The sequence below is a fragment of the Amblyomma mixtum genome, chromosome 1 (genome assembly GCF_055824585.1).
Source record: "Amblyomma mixtum isolate Tamu chromosome 1, ASM5582458v1, whole genome shotgun sequence".
Taxonomy (NCBI): domain Eukaryota; kingdom Metazoa; phylum Arthropoda; class Arachnida; order Ixodida; family Ixodidae; genus Amblyomma; species Amblyomma mixtum.
Window position 1 is genome coordinate 196,667,953 of NC_143012.1, and position 16,210 is coordinate 196,684,162.

Genomic DNA, 16,210 nt, shown 5'->3' on the forward strand with positions numbered 1-16,210 from the left:
ACAGGCAACTTCAAGCGCTAACACAGAATCAGCGGCCGCGTCCGACGTAGATCGCTCAAAAAAAAAGTGTGCGCTTTGGGTCCGGACTGCAAGCGCCATGACTGCGCACATTGGGCGCTGACGAGGCTGCTATCAGCCAGGCCCCAGGCGAAACCAAATTCAAAACGAAACGCCGCGCGCCCGTATACCAGAAGCATGTGCAAACAGTTTTCTCGGCGCTCCGACCACGAAGAAAAATGTGCCGCGTACTACTCCCTATGTTCTCGCCACTGAGGGCTACGCATGAATCCTAGAATATCTGAGCTCCAACATAATTAAGTAAAGAGTCTGCATATAACGTCTTTTCACGTGCTCGCTTACCGAACGAAGTTCTCTGCTCACGCGCGGCGCGCAGTCTCTGGTTGTGAGGCGCACTTCGCGTCGCTCCACCTCTTGCAGTGTTAATAGCAGTTTAACGATTTTTACTCAGCCAAAAAATTTAGGGCCGAGTTCTGATATGAGTAATGCTGTACGAGATGCATGACGCATGCCTGCAAGCATAACAGCTAAGCACTTATTCTGTAAGCTGCAGTTTACTGCCGTCCTGACATTCTCATTCCAGCGCCGTTCATCTCACTACTACCGGAAGTCTTGCATCCACGAAATTACGCGCCATACACTACACAGAACACCGGTTCGCGCAGACAAATTCTCATAGAGTTAATACACAAATTCTTACCTCGAGCTTCCTCCTTTTCGCGAAAGCTGGCCTCGGTGGCGGTGACGAGCTCCTGTGCGCGAAGACAGACGGTATTGCGGCGGGTTTCAGTCCAGCTGACTTTGTTGACAGGCCCAATGAACGCATTATCGACAGGCTATGGTTATAGTCTTCATCACGAAAGTGGTCAGAGCATAGCACTGTAGTCTTTGAGGGCTTGAAATCCCTTCGCTTCACAGCAGCGACCCACCTCGCGGAAAGCTTCTTATTTTGCGGGAAATTATGAAAGACCACATCGTCGCGGCCGCTGGTGTTAGTACAGCCGAAGGCTGCGCAGAACGCCGGCATGATGGTCCACCGCTTCACTCGATGCTGCCCACGTTTCTGTACGTCACCACAAACATAAAAAAGCACAAATACAGGAACACACGGCAGATCGAAGCAGCTTACGATGGCACGCACGCAGAAACAAGCACGGTCGCGGAGGCTGCGTGGCGACGGAACACCAATGTTTACGTCACCACCCCACGGTTTCCGGTTTCGGCTCGCATCGTCAGGGTCATCAGCAGCGCTCGGTGGACAGCGGGGGGCGGAGCTACCGCGCAATTTTAAACGGCGATTACGTCGCTCCTAAGTGATTAATCTGCAAAAAAATTTCACCCGCATGATTTTTAAGGTTCCCACATCCATACGTGAGCATCTTAATGAATTCGAAAATCTCTTCAGCTTCCCTTTAACGACATATCAGTAACACAAGCAGCATCATCGCGCTTCAGGCTTTTGCCTCACCGCACTTTAGGTTAACAAAGCGCCCCCCTGAATTTTTCGTTTTGATGTTCTTTCCTAATGTTTCGTTGACAGGGCCGTGGGTCCTGTCGGGCATTCTGAGCCATTTTCTCCACTAACTGCTCTCAGCATCAAATATATAAAATGATGTGGAACTGAACTAAATTACACCTGTTCAGGGAAAGAGAGAAGCCAACAGCCACAGAAACCAAGGAGCACAGGGGATTTCTTAATTAATTTATTTATTTGTGGCGTTGATCAATTTATAATATTACTGAATATGTTATCGCTTAAAGCTAATTGATTAGAAAAGCAGAAGAAAAAACAACCACATGTCGCCGGTGGGATCCGAACCCACGACCTCCGAATTACGCGTCCGGTGCTCTACCACTGAGCTACGGCGACGGCTGTCAAAGCTTCTGCTTTCGGGGGTATTTATGTTTACAAATAACCTAACCTTGAGAGTGTTCATTAGCGCCACCCACGTTCATAAGCGGCGGACGTGGACCGCTGGTGTGACGTAGAACGCCATCGAACGGCGAGGGTGGAAGCTGTAAGAACCCTCTTATGCTTCCTATGGCGTCAAGGCTGCCAGAACCGAGGCCCTCGCTAAGCAATTAAGCAAACAAGGGAAGGGGAATGAGGGGCCCGCGTATTTTCGAGTCACCCTACTCACCCGATTCCCCGAAGACCAGCTTTTATTCCGCAAGTACGGCCTTCGCGGGCCCCTTTGCTAGTTTTTCTTTGACGGGTGTGTCTTCACTTAATGGGCCGGGCACGGCCCGCCACTAAGAACGAAGGACAGCGCATATATAATGTGTGTTTAGTTACGTTGGGCAACTGCTGTATTCGTTAACGGCCATGAAGCTATTATCCCTCGCAGTGCTCATCTCAGAACTTTTGTCAAAGCCAAACATTCGTGTTCATTTTTGTATTTATTCAGTATTAAAATTGCTTTAAATCACAATGATTGCATTCGCCCCGTTATAATGAGCGGAGAACGTTGCAACCGCAACAATCTTTGATTTTTTTTTTGTTTTAAAAGAGAGCTTCCAACTGGGCTTTGCTCATAGCTGCAGGTAAAATTTTCGAAGAAAGCTGCACTTTGGGCTTTTTTTCATAAAAGATCAACGTTGCATCCGCCTCGTATGCTTTAGGTGCAGGGTTCGATGTCCACTGCCCCAGCCTTCAGCTGGCTCTGCAATGGGTCCAAGTTTTCCCTTGGCCTAGTGCTCGTATTTTCTTGGAAATGCTTGGTGCAGTGGTTCTCTGACCCCTCATCACGCTACCAAAGTTTTAATAGCCATGGAGTTCTTTGTCCAAGCTACCTGTGCGGTGCAATTAAAATCAAATCATCATCAAGGATAGCTTTTTTTTTTTACTGAGTAGGTCGCTAGAAATTGTGCCACTACGACGGCGTCATCACTCAAAAGCAGATATATTAGAGAGAATAATGCCCCTGTCAAGCGAGCAAAAAAAATTTGCAGTGGCTATGCTCTGGTTAAGCCTGGATATACAAGCGAAAAGCTTCAGTTACGCTTGGGTTGAGAGGCGTTCCACCCGGTTTCCTGGCGTTTCGGCCATACGTTTAGCTTTGCGCTTTTCATTTCTTCGCTGCTTTTCGGCCAGCTCCCAAGCTAGCACTTCTGGATCGGTAGATTCTCTGCGGCCACGTCTGGGTGCTTCTCCTTCCATGGCGAGCGCGAGCACCTATTCTCTGACAAGCGCATTTATAGCCTAGTAGCGCGCGGCTGCATCGAAAGGTCAAACGGTGGCGAGGAGGAGTAGCGCGCGCAGCGGTAGCGGCGCACATGCGCACTAGCGCGCGGCTATGACGAAAGGTCAGGCCACGGAGTCGGCGCCGACGGCTGCGGCCACCTGCGCCGCGTGTGACGTCACTCGGTTTAGCGCATGCGCAGAACTGGCAAATCTGTGCACCGGCTCACGCGAAGCTCCGCTCCGACCCTCGTAGTGAAGCTTTTCGCTTCAATAAAGTGCGCTTACGGGGAGTGCGCTTCAGAATCTCGAGTACACTTTACGTCACGCGCTGCTGAACGGAAAAGCAGAGTGCGCTCATAGATGCGAATATGGCGACTGGCCAGAAACAAAATATTTCCGAATGGCAATCTGTAAGCGTAAGCTTATGAATTACGCTTGTTTAGAGCAATGGTCCACAAAATTGAACATGAATTAATTTTGGGCCGCAACTACAATAAATTTCTTTTATAGTAATAGTGCAGCAAGTCATGACAAGTTCTTGGGATCCAAATTTTGGACAACAAACAACATGGCGGACTACAGCGCGTTACTGTGGTGTGTTGTTTTGCTGGAAGATATCACAAAACCACTGAACAAATAAAAAATGGATCTAACAGGTAAAACCAACTCGTATTTGCATTTTGATATATTTTATATTTAATGGCCAAACAATCACTGCCATCGAGGCTTCGTACTCGACCCTGAAAGTGTGTTCTGTGAACTCAATCCGACCTGAGTGCGCTCTTCAGCTAGTTCACTTATGTTTATTTATTGATTTATTTATTTATTTATTTGTTTATTTATTGTTCCTCAACATTACATGAGGGGTGGGGATAACACGGCAAAAAATATTACGCATTAGTACAAAACGGGCAAAAATTGCATTGATGACTAGGCTTCCTCGATAGTGGTCTTGAACAGTCGATGATTCATGATGGTGGCCACTTCAGCGATGATTTATGATGGTGACCACTTCAGAAACGATTGCTGGAATGTTGTGGTATGTGCACGTTCAGGGCAAACAGCGTTCGGGTGGTTATGGCGGGAAATGCGATGCGCACGTGGAATCAATCGGTTTGCTTCTGGAATGTTGTGAAAGAACTTGTGAAATAAGCAGATACGTGCTGCGTTACGACGGGTGACTAGCGTATACGTAACTGCAATCGTGATTACAGCCCTGAGATGTTGGTATGATAGGGGTAGTCAGATGAGATGAACCTGGCGGCACGATTCTGAACTGGCTCAATCGTATTAATTAGGTTAGTCTGATGGGGATCCCAGACAAAATTAACATATTCAAGTTTACGTCTGACGAAAGTTTTGTAGGCGAGCGCAGTTTCATTGCACTTGAATGCACTTTTACACTCTTGACCAAAATCAGTACCGAGGGAGCAATAGCAGCCGCAGGTCCCCTTAAGCAGCGTGAAAGCAGCAACTGCGACCACGTGCGTGCCGTGTGCACACTTCACGGACCAAATGCTTAGTCCTTGGCCTGAAAAGGACTAACTGAAGGACCAACGACAGAATTTCCTCCCCTGCTTCGTCGTTGCTCCCCAAACATGGCGGCGCCTTTCAAGGCAGGACCTCTCGCTTCAGACTGTTTTCGTCGTTGTTGCTGCCTTTTCAATGCATTCACGGGAAATAAATGGGACACAGGTCTTCCGCATCGTCTCATCTCGCCTACAACAAAATGCGTGAGCAATAAATTGGCTGTATTTTTCGTTTAGTGTTACAATTCTGCCGCTGCTAGGCTTAAACAAAAATGCTTGCCATCCTAACGACCAGATGGCGCTACCAGTCTGCGCTTATCATTACGTATCTGCACACGCTTGACCACAGTGACCGGGCGCTGAACTAATAGAGGGGTTGTGAGATATGGAGTAAATAAAGTCCCGCAACATACCCGCGTTTAGCGAAGGGAGAGAGAGAGAAAGGAATTTTAATGAGGGAAAGGTGGAGAGGTCGGCCGGTGGTAACATGGCCCTGGCCTGCAAGCTTGCATACTAGGATGGTATGTCGACAGTGTCGTTTTATAGTATTTTCTAACCATATCTGTGTATGTCACGAGCGACGACTTGGTGGCCGGGAAGCGTGAATGAAGCAGCATTTCGGCGGCGGCGGCGGTTTTCGCTCGCTCTCGTCGCCGAATGCCCAAGTGTGAATGAGCCATCATAGCGCTAGTGACAGCACCGCCACTGTCCGTGCCGAAGCGGATATTAGCGTGAGAATAAGGCTTTGTGGAACCGAAGCGACTGGCAGCTGAGAAAGTGCATAAACAAGTACTACGAGCTTCAATACGTACCGAATGGTAGTTGAAAGTGTTATCGTTAAGCGAGTATAAGCAGCTTCATTTCTTTGCCGTTTGTTTACCATCTTATCTGGTGCTGTGTAAGTACCGGCGACACTTCGCGAAACGGTTAGCAGCAAATGTTCTATTCCCGACCACCGCTGCCCGCAAGTAAAAAAAAATAAGAATGAAGTTATCCACGGTCTTCTGAGTTTGTTTTCAACTGGCCTTGATGTGCTGTGCAGCTGCCAGTTGCTACACTAAAACAACCTTATCCGAAAATAAAAAGACGAAAAGAAATCAAGGATTTGTGGCTGTCAAGTACCAGCTGGATGTATGCACGGTTCGACACTTCTTTTTTGTCCAAAAACGCGATTCAAACCGCTGTGCGCATACTTCGTCTTACCTTAGCTTGTTGCAAAATCATAAGAAAACAACATCACCATACTTTGCTTGGAACAGCAATTCGTTTCATTAAACTGCGAGCGTTAAAGGCAAGCAATGTGTGTGCTTCGTATTTATTTTCCACTCGTTTATTTTCCGGTCCGAACCATGTGCTGTGGTGGCCTGGTCAGTGATTCCACTTCCGGCTTCCGTGGGAGACGGTCGTGTGATGGGAAGCCCTGAGCGCGCTTCGTTATCGGTCATGTCTGGCCGAGGTTTCGGTGAGCGACGCCCACTAGTGGGCTATCGCTTAGTTTTGCCTACGCTGCCTTCGGGAGACGCAATGAAGACAGCGGTTTTCCTTCACTGCGATATTGCCGGGCGGCCTTATCGCATACAGGATTTTCGTGAGCCTTAGGAAACTGCCGGTGTTCTACCTTTCGTGGCTGGCATCGGGGCCTTTCAAATGTCGCATGTGTGGATGTTGAAGCTGAAAACTGCGGAAGCGAAGGAACGACTGCTGACAGAAGGTGCACTTGAAGTGAAAAAACGCTATTGTGCGGTCATAGACCCCAACAAACGTGAGTTGGCCTTCAGGGTGCACTGGGTGCCCTTCTACGTGTCGAATGATTCTGTGCAGAAGGCTTTTGAAGAATTTGGAGAGGTGACAGACGTTAACCGCGAGCAGTGGAACAGTCCCGGTTTCGAAGACGTCGAATCGACAACCCGTCTGGTGCGTATGGTTCTGAAGGAGGGGCTCTCTATCGATGATTTGCCCCACATGCTCAAGTTCTACGGAGGACAAGTGTTAGTGGTGGTGCCTGGCCGTCCACCAATATGCCTACGGTGCAAGAGGACGGGACATATTCGACGCGACTGCCGCACGCCAAGATGCAGTTTGTGTCACGCCTTCGGACACGAACGGGAAGGATGCGTTCGCACGTATGCGCGTGTGACCACGGGTACTGCTCCGCCGCAAGACGACGGCAGCGAGCTGCTTATGGACCAGGAGGAACTGGAGAACGCCGGAGCCCCGCCCCCTTCAGGACTCAGCGACGGCCCTGCTTCCCAGCAGCCGGAGCTGCCCGCTGTCGACGAGAAGTCACAAGGTGACCCCGCTGCAGAAACGACTGGCAAGAAGGCGGATGCTGCTGCGGCGCCAGAAGAGCCAACGAGGGAGAGCACTTCAGGCGACCACGACTCCGAGGCGCCGATGGATGCGACAGTCGCTTCCATTAAGCGACCTCGTGACGACGAAAAGGCACCGGCTACGGAACGAGAACTACGTCGGCTAGAAAGGCATTGGAGAGGGGAGGGAGCCAAGAAAGGCAGGTCAGCCTTGTCGCGGTCCTCGTCGCTACCTCGCGACGAGAGGCCGAAGCAGTGAGCTTCAGTCACTGTTGTTTGTTTGCTGTGTGCACGCTATGGCTTATTTGAAGAAACCGATAAAAGTTGGCACTCTGAACGTACCAGGGCTTGCCTCGAAGCGTAAGCAAGTGCAGTTGAACCGACTGTTCGGGGAGTTAGATCTAGATGTCGCGGCTATTCAAGAAACAAAAGTTGAGGATGAGCAGCAAACAGATAACATGGTGTTTGGTTTTCGTTCGCATTTCAATGTTTGCGTAAGCCATGCGGCTGGTTTGTCGGCGGTATGCTGTCTTTTCCTGAGGAAAAACATAGGCATAGTAGAGGAACAAATAATAACTTGTGCAAGGGGGCGGTTTATCGTGTGTGACTTCACATATGAAACATTCGCGGTGAGGGTTGTTGTCCTGTATGCTCCCACGATACAAAAGGAACGGCGCGGTTTTTTTTAACAGTTAGCCTCGTTCCTTGATTGCAGTCGAGTGCTCATACTATCGGGAGACTTCAATTGCGTTTTGGACCCTAAAGATCGTTCAAATGTAAAGGATGTAAAAGACCCGAGTGTTGATTTCTTGAAGAGTGTCCTCAACGAGTGCAGCTTGGAGGATGTAATAGGTCTGGCGAAGAGTCAGAATCACGTGCATTTTACGCATTTTCAAGGTAGCAGCCACGCACGACTGGACAGAATATATGTGTCGCCGGAGTTTTCACCTTCTTGTGAGCAGTATGAAGTGAAGCAAGTGTCATTTAGTGACCACTGCCTGGTTACGGTAACTTTGGGAGGAAGGAAGCAGCGTAAAGCAAAAATGAACTGGGATATGTGGAAACTAAACTCAAGGCTTATAGAAGACTACATATTTTTAAGAAAAGTTAAGGAAATCATGGATATGTTTAATAATAGTGAAACAGGATGCATTGAATCTTGGGAACGCTTTAAGCCGGAGGTGAAAATCTATGCCATTGAGCGTTCAACCATAAGAAAATATGAGGAAAGAAAAGAAGAAAAGCAACTGCGTTGACTTTTGATGAATTTAGGGTGCGAAGAGGAAAAAAACGCCGGGCATGTTCATGCATGACCTAAAAGGCGTCAAAGTTAGGCTAGAAGCTTTAGATGCTCAGAAGTACAGAGGGGCAGCGATAAGAGCACGCACGGAAAAATGGCTTACTGGTGAAATGCCAAAGAAACGCGCGCTTTCAGATGAAAAGCGATACGCGCGGTCAAACGAGATATCAGTTATCGAATACAAAGGACAAATACTCAGTGAACAAAGTGGAATTTTGAGTGCATTCGTGGAACAGTACCGTGAGCTGTTTGCACGCACAGCACCAAGTGAAGAAGGGTTCCGGGAAAACTTTTTGCCACTTATGCCAATATTAGGCAATGAGATTACTGAAGAACTAGAGAACGAAATAAGTATTAAGGAAATAGAGACAGCAATTGATGAATTGAATGCCGGAAAGTCGCCGGGACCTGACGGTTTGACTGCGGCCTTTTATAAGAGCTTTAAATGTGACCTTGCCACTATGCTCTATAAGCTTTGCAAAGAGTGTTTTGAAGTTGGTAGGCTGCCACCTTCGTTTAGCAATGCTCATACGGTCTTAATTCCTAAGACAGATGACCCTGCCAAGCTGGTAAAAGTAACAAGCTATAGACCGATCACGTTAACAAACGTTGATTATAAAATTCTGATGAAAGTGTTCGCCAAGAGATTGCAATACGTCATAAAGGATATTGTAGGACCTCACCAAACGTGTGGAATAAAAACAAGAAGCATATTTAAAAATATTCATGTTGCACGCATCGTGCTCGAGTGCTGCGATGCTTTAAATAAGAAAGTCGCTATGGTTCAAATTGACTTTGAAAAAGCATTTGATCGGGTGTCTCATGAAATACTCTATTGTTTGTTGGAACATATTGGTATTGGCTCGGTTGTTCTCAAAGGGGTAAAAATGGCTTATGCATGTTGCTCGACACGTCTTATGGTAAACAAAATGTTATCTGAAAGAATTGATGTGAGGGCATCTGTTCGACAAGGATGTCCACTGTCCCCTTTACTTTTTGCAATTTATTTGGAGCCTTTTTGTAGGATGATAACTGCGAGCGAGCGCATCCGAGGGTTTAGGTTGGGAGCGTGTGAGGTGAGAATACTGGCATATGCAGATGATGTGGCCCTCTTTTGTGAAGCCCGCAAAAGTATTGTAGAAGCGTTACAAGTAACCGAAAGGTTTTGCAGACAAACTGGTAGCACTGTTAATATAGATAAATGTCTCGGACTCTGGCATGGGCAATGGTACTTGGAACCAGAATCGTTCTGCGGGGTCCGATGGGCTACAACTCCCGGAGTTTATTTGGGAGTCCCGCTGGACAAATATGGGTAGAATACCAATTACTGGAATGAGAAAGCGGAAGAAATGCGGGACCGGACCAAAGGATGGATGAGCCGTAATTTTTCTATTTTCGCGCGTGCAACTGTATGTAACACCGTTGTTGTGGCAAGAATCATGTATTTACTCCAAGTATTATATTGTGCACGAACAAATATCCAAAGGTTCCATCAGGTTTTTGCGGTTTTCATTTGGGCGTCTAATTGGGAACGAATTCGCAGAGATAATCTCTTCCGGAGAGTGAAGGTCGGGGGACTGTAATGCATCTCTATGTCCGGCAGGTTGTTTTAAGGTTTTGTTTCCTGCGAGACCAAAATGACGCCTTCCTACGAACATTCATACAAATCATGTTATCCAGTGCACTTCCAGAATTCATTGTCTCTTCGTGCAATGCTCGGCGGTACACAGTGTCTCGCTTCCTGCGAGAGGTTCTCTGGTCGTTCAGGTTTTTGCAAGTGCGGTTCTCTCTAGAGTATTTAGCGAATGTAACGCCGAAGCGATTATACAAGGATCTTATTAAACAGTTATTTCCAGCGCCACTGCACAGAACCTTATACTGTGAAGGCCCTGGGAAAGACGTTCTCAGGCGAGTTAAAAAGATGACTGTTGCACCTGGCGTCAAAACATTCTTTTTCAAATTGCACACCGGAGCCCTACCAGTAAAAACATGACTAGAGGAAAAGGGCCTTTTTGTTCCTTGGGGCTCGAACTGTCTCCTGTGTAGAAAACCGGAGACGGTAGAACATGTGTTCCTGGATTGTTGGGATACAGTGTTCTACTGGGATGTTTTGCAAAGAACCCTAAAAAAGGACTTTCCATTGACACCGCGCGGAATTCGGTACCTGAGCACTGAAAGTGATGTTTTACAGTATGACCAGATTATGTTATTGGGCATTCACAGCATTTGGAGGAGTGGAATGGCTGTTAGACATTGTGACTTGGATGCACGATCGGTATGTGATTATTTTGTGGAACATGTGTACAAATTGAGAGAAGTCTTGAAGCAACAAGATTACGCGGAGGATGTATTGAGTCTGATGGACCAACTTGTGTTAATGAAAGTCCATTAGACACGGTTGTCTGCCAAGGGGCATGACAACTACGATATTTTACTGATGTATTCATTCATGCAATAAAGAAAAAAAAATGTGGTGGCCTGGTCACATCCGTGCTGGGTTCCCACTCCAATGGTTGAGTTCGAATCCAGGTGTTTCTAATGTGTGTTTATGTCTGTTTTCTATCTTGTTGTATGTACAAAGTCTTTCCGCCCAGGCTATCGCACTCTAAATTCCGCTGGGAGTCGCTCCTCGTTCGCATTTTTTCTTCTCTTCTTCTTTCTTTTCTTTTTTTTCTTTTCTTCTTTCAGAGACTAACTGTCGCGCCCCTTTCCTAGGGGACCAACAGTTGGTCGCTTTGTAGTTGATCCCGGAAAGGAGTAATGGTTGTGGCAAGTCAGTTGGTCCCCAAACGGGATAACCTTTCGCCCCCTTTTAGTAATTTTGTGCTTAGACCGAGCAATGGGCGCTTAGGGTGCCTGGATGCCCGCTCGCCTCCGCTCTCATGGTGGGGACACCCTTTGTACCCCCCCCCCCCCCCTCCGCGCCGCCCTTACCTCCTCGCAGCAGCACGTTTGGTCCCACGCACTGGTCGCGCAGTGCGCTCTAAGCGTGCGGCGTGGTTTCTTTGCAGTTGTGTCGCTCGTGGCAGTAGTACCCCTGTCAAGCGCTGAAAATAAAGTGCACTTACGAAGACTGTCACTTTCTAAAAGTGCGCTCTAGAGCAGCTAAACGGCACAACATAAGTGCACTCGCCGAAGTGCTCACTCATGTCGGAGTGCGTTCACAGAACACACTTTGAGGGCTGAGCGCGCGGCCTCGCCAGCAGCGACTTCAAAGGCACAATATGTATAGTGCATAAAAATGTACTTACAAATTTATTTTACATGCTATAACACTGTTCTTAGAAAAAATTCCTTCGTTATAGCTACAAGCGAGCCAACGAAACAAAGGTACGAGATCAGATGCAACGTCGCTGCCCGCCGCCATCTTGTTTGTTGCCGCAATTATGGATAGTCTTGGCTGGTCTTGGCCTTTCTTCTATTTCTGTTTTTTCATCGTTAAAAACTGTTGAACGTGGTTTTATTTGCGCTATCACGTTAAGCAAACAATTATTATAAGTCCTTTTTCTTTTCCATCGGCCTCTTCAGAAAGTCCGCTCATTTGTTGCCGCCATTTTATTTATTTACTACGAGTGTACTTTGCTTTCCCATTTAGCTCCGCGTAGCCCAAAGTGTCACTCGGGATGCCTAAGCGCGATCCCCGTAAGTGCACTTAACTTGTGCGCTTGACACTTCTGTGTGTGTTTTATGACGATGCAGTCGCTTCGGCTAGACAGCAATCGACAAGTTATGACGGACTCTGTTGTGTTCCCCAGTTGCCTAAAAAGGACTGCGGTCATTTGTTCTTGCTTCGTAGGCTCGTAATTTACGGGTATCAGGGTCGCCGAATTCCGTAGTTTTATGCTGCATCTGTTGTTCGAACGCAAGGACCATTCACAAGGCCCCAAGTTTCTCGGGTATGCCAGCAGCGCGAATGACGTAGAGACTGAGTCCCCCTTATTGCGTGCCGCTCATGCAGTGGGCAGCACGCAGTAAGAACTGAAAGTAGAAAGCAGCCCATGATCGGTGGGCAAAGCGCTTGTGTCAGTCTTACTTGCAGATATACATGATGTTTCACCTAAGACTTTGCGCAATTTTAAAAAATAGGCTTTCTGAGTTAGAAGAGCCCTTTATTCGGCCTAAAGTTGTCAGTGGTGCAGTACGTAAGGATGCAGTTAAGACAGGCTGACTAGCAGGCTGGTTAACTAATACTGAATAGTTAGCTTTTTAACCATTACTGTTAGGGACCTAAATTATTGAGAGGCGTGCTGCCCACGGTAAGTGACATTTTTGTCAGTTTTTAGAATTTCGAAAACGCGGTTACCCTCGGCGCTGTGGCCCAACAAACTCTGGCTACATCGCGCCAAAATACTTGGGATTTAGAGAAGCTTGCAGTCAAAGCAGCCTCTCTAGTGCACGTAACTCGTCTAAATAGCCAAAATTTGTTGGACCACAGCACCGAGGATAACCGCGTTTTCGAAATTTTCAAAATTCTAAAAACTGACAAGGATGTTACTTACGGTGGGCTACACACCTCACACTAATTAAGGAGCCTCGAGCGAGACGGCGAAAGTATGCTAGGTAAAGAAGGCATGCGAAACGCTTGCATTCAAGAAATTTTTTTTTTGCTGGGGGCGGAGGCTTAATGCATATATTTACTTTCGCATCCTCATAGCTACTAAAATCCGTCAACGGCGACTTCCCGTGGTGGACTTCATGACTCACAAGCTGTCTGATTGGCTGTCTTTGATTAAGACGCAACTACAGCTTGCAATAAGCAAGCTGCAAAAGTAATAGATATAAACAGTATGCGGGTCAACAGATTTCACTGGAATATGCTATGCCCGTAGTGAGAATGTAACGACTCTTCACAAGGCGTCGAGTTTCTCGGCCTATTCGCTGGGAAAGATGATGCACTTCAGCGTAACTAACTCCGATTCACTGTTTCAGCAATCGCTAGTAGCACTCTGTCTCGGCAGAAAGCCAAACTCGCATAATTCCACGCGGTAGGGGCAGTTTTTTCTTCGAAAAGGTGCATTGTGCTCAATCCAGTAGAACAGACGATTGCATGGGACCCAACATGTTGCCGTCGACAGCTGTGTCGTCACCCTGAAAGCGGCCCCGGCCATCGAGGCAATCTGGTGACACTCTTCATAAGTGCACTTTATTGAAGCGAAAAGCTTTACTACGAGGGTCGGAGCCGAGTTTCGCGTATGCCGGGTATGCTGTAAAAGCCACATTTTGCTCATGCGCGAAACCGAGTGAAGTCACGCGCAGCGCAGGTGGCCGCCGACTCCGTAATAAAAAAAAAATAAAAATAGGCACAGAAACGAAAATAAAGCAAGAAATGAATTGGTAAATTGGTTCTTGAGGAAAGGAAATGGCGCAGAGAGAGAGAGAGAGAATGTAGTAGTAGTAGAAAACTTTTATTTAGATCTTTTAAGAGATTCGCGGATTCGAAGCCTCCGTCGTCTTTCGTGGCGCCGGCGACTTGAGGCTTCTCTTCAGCAAGGTTGGGCCCCTAGTCCAGGGCTCCACTGAGTCGCGCTGCATCAGTAGCGTGCCGCACTAAGGCCCTTTGGGCCGCGAGCTCGCTGCTGGTGAGCCGGCTCTCCCATTGCTCCGCACTCGGGAATTCGTGTTGGTGGAATGCTTTATTTCGTTCGCACTCCCATTTGATGTGGTATAGTGTGGGTGTGTCGCCGCACCAGGGGCAGTTTGCTCTGTATTGTGTTGGTGACATCTTGTTATAGATGTACAAGTTGGGGAAGGAGTTTGTTTGTAGCCTACGCCAGCCGACTGCTTCCTCCCTCGTGAGGGCTTTGTGTGGTGGTGGGTACTTGAATCTAGTCCCTCTGTATAGTTGTAATGTCTCTGTGTATCCCCCCTCGCATGCTAGTAGCTGAAGCTCCAGAACATCTGACATGCCTGCTCGGTATGTAAGCCCTCGAGCTAGGCTGTCTGCTGTTTCGTTCCCCGCTACGCCTGCGTGGCCTGGGACCCAGATTATGTGTTGTATGGGTGTCTTCTCAGCAGAGGCTGCTGCCCCACTGATTATCCTGAGGGCCATGCCGCTAATTCTGCCCTTCGTATAGTTTTTACACGTGTCTTTCGAGTCTGTTAAGATGTTTAGGGATCGGCCTTTCCTATATCCTTCTGCTACCGCCAGCGCGACGGCAATTTCCTCGGCCTCCGTTATGCCCACGACCTCCACTGAGGCGCATGTGGCCATGTCTCCTGTGCTATTAACTACCACCGTAGCGGCTAAGCGCTTCCCTGCATGTACGTACATGGAGGCGTCCGTATAGACTGTGTTCTCTGATCGGCCTAGCCTCCTTTCTATCTGCTCGGCCCTTGCTTTTCGTCTGTCCTCGTGTAGGTTAGGATCCATGTTTTTAGGCAGGGGTCCTACATTAAAGGTCTTTCTAAGGTCGTCCGGTACGTCCGCGTATCTGTCTATGAGTCCGCACGTGTTCCGACCCAACCTTCTCAGGAGCGCCCTTCCCGTAGAGGAGCCTCTGAGTCTGATGAGTTGTGCCCCCAATTGAGCCTCGGCAAGCTCATCGAAGGTATTGCTGATTCCGAGTTGGAGTAGCTTCTCGTTTGATGCGTTTTTGGGCAGGTGTAGAGCAATCTTGTATGCCTTCCTGAGAATACAGTCGGCTTGCTCTCGCTCCGCCTTTGTTGTTGCGTGGTAGGGCAAGGAGTACATAACTCTGCTAACGATTAGGCTGTTGACGAGTTTGAGGGTATCTTCTTCTTTCATCCCGTACCTTCTCTGAGAGACTCTACTGATCATTCTGCCAACCTGCTCCGCGGCTCTTCTCAACAGGCTGATGGTATGGCTGCATTTTCGGCTGCTCTGCAGCCACATGCCTAGGATTCGTACCATGTTCTGTTCTTGGATCAGTTGCCCCTCTAGAACTACTTCCAGCGAGGCTTTGGTAGGATTTCTTCCGATCCTGATGATTTCCGACTTCTCCGTCGAACATCTGAGGCCTCTCTCCCAGACGTAGGTCTCTACGCAGGTCGCAGCTTCTTGTAGTCTGTCTTGCTTCTCCCCTAACGATCCTTGGGTGACCCACACCGTGATGTCGTCGGCATATATCGCGTGTTGGATGCCCGGGATTTCCTTGAGTCGTCTTGCTAGCCCGATCATCGCCATATTGAACAGGACGGGCGATATCACGGAGCCTTGGGGTGTTCCTTTGCAAGGCGTGGTGAAGACGTCGCTTCTCAGCTCGCCTAGTCCCACGGTCGCTGTTCTGTCGCTCAGGAAGGCCCTGATGTAGTCGTGGGTTCTTCCCCCGCAGTTGGTGTTGTTGATGCCTTCCATGATGGCGGCGTGGCTCACGTTGTCGAAGGCTCCCTTTATGTCGAGGGCCATGACAACGTTTTCGCCACTTCTCGGCATTTTCTCGAGTACTTCCTCCTTGAGTTGGAGTAGTACGTCCTGCGTAGACAGGTGGGCTCTGAACCCGTACATGCTGTCTGGGTACAGTTGGTTCTTCTCTAGGTGCGACTGGATCCTTTTTGTGATTACTTTCTCGTACATCTTGCCCAGGCACGACGTGAGGGAGATCGGCCTGTGGTTCTCGACCTGGAGTTTCTTGCCTGGCTTCGGGATCATTACCACTACCGCGTGTTTCCACTCGGCCGGCACTGTTCCTTCTTGCCAGAGCTTGTTGAAGTAGGCTGTGAGCTGATCTATGGCTCCATCGCTGAGGTTTCTTATGAGCGAGTTCTTGATTCTGTCCGCCCCCGCTGCTGTGTTTTTTGTTGCCGACCTGATCGCCTCGACGACTTCCTCTCTCGTTATGGGCCGATCCATGGTTGGATTCTCTTCGCCCTGGTACTCTTCTTGGTAGCTTTCGACCTGGTCTCTGCCGTA

General features: G+C 48.4%; 1 non-coding gene across 1 annotated transcript; it reads right to left on the reverse strand.

Annotated features, from left to right (window-relative positions):
• Nucleotides 1–1,816: 1,816 nt before the first annotated feature.
• TRNAT-CGU (transfer RNA threonine (anticodon CGU)) lies at nt 1,817–1,888 on the reverse strand. Its single transcript has one exon. It is a non-coding gene; the product is annotated as a tRNA-Thr (tRNA).
• Nucleotides 1,889–16,210: the final 14,322 nt, after the last annotated feature.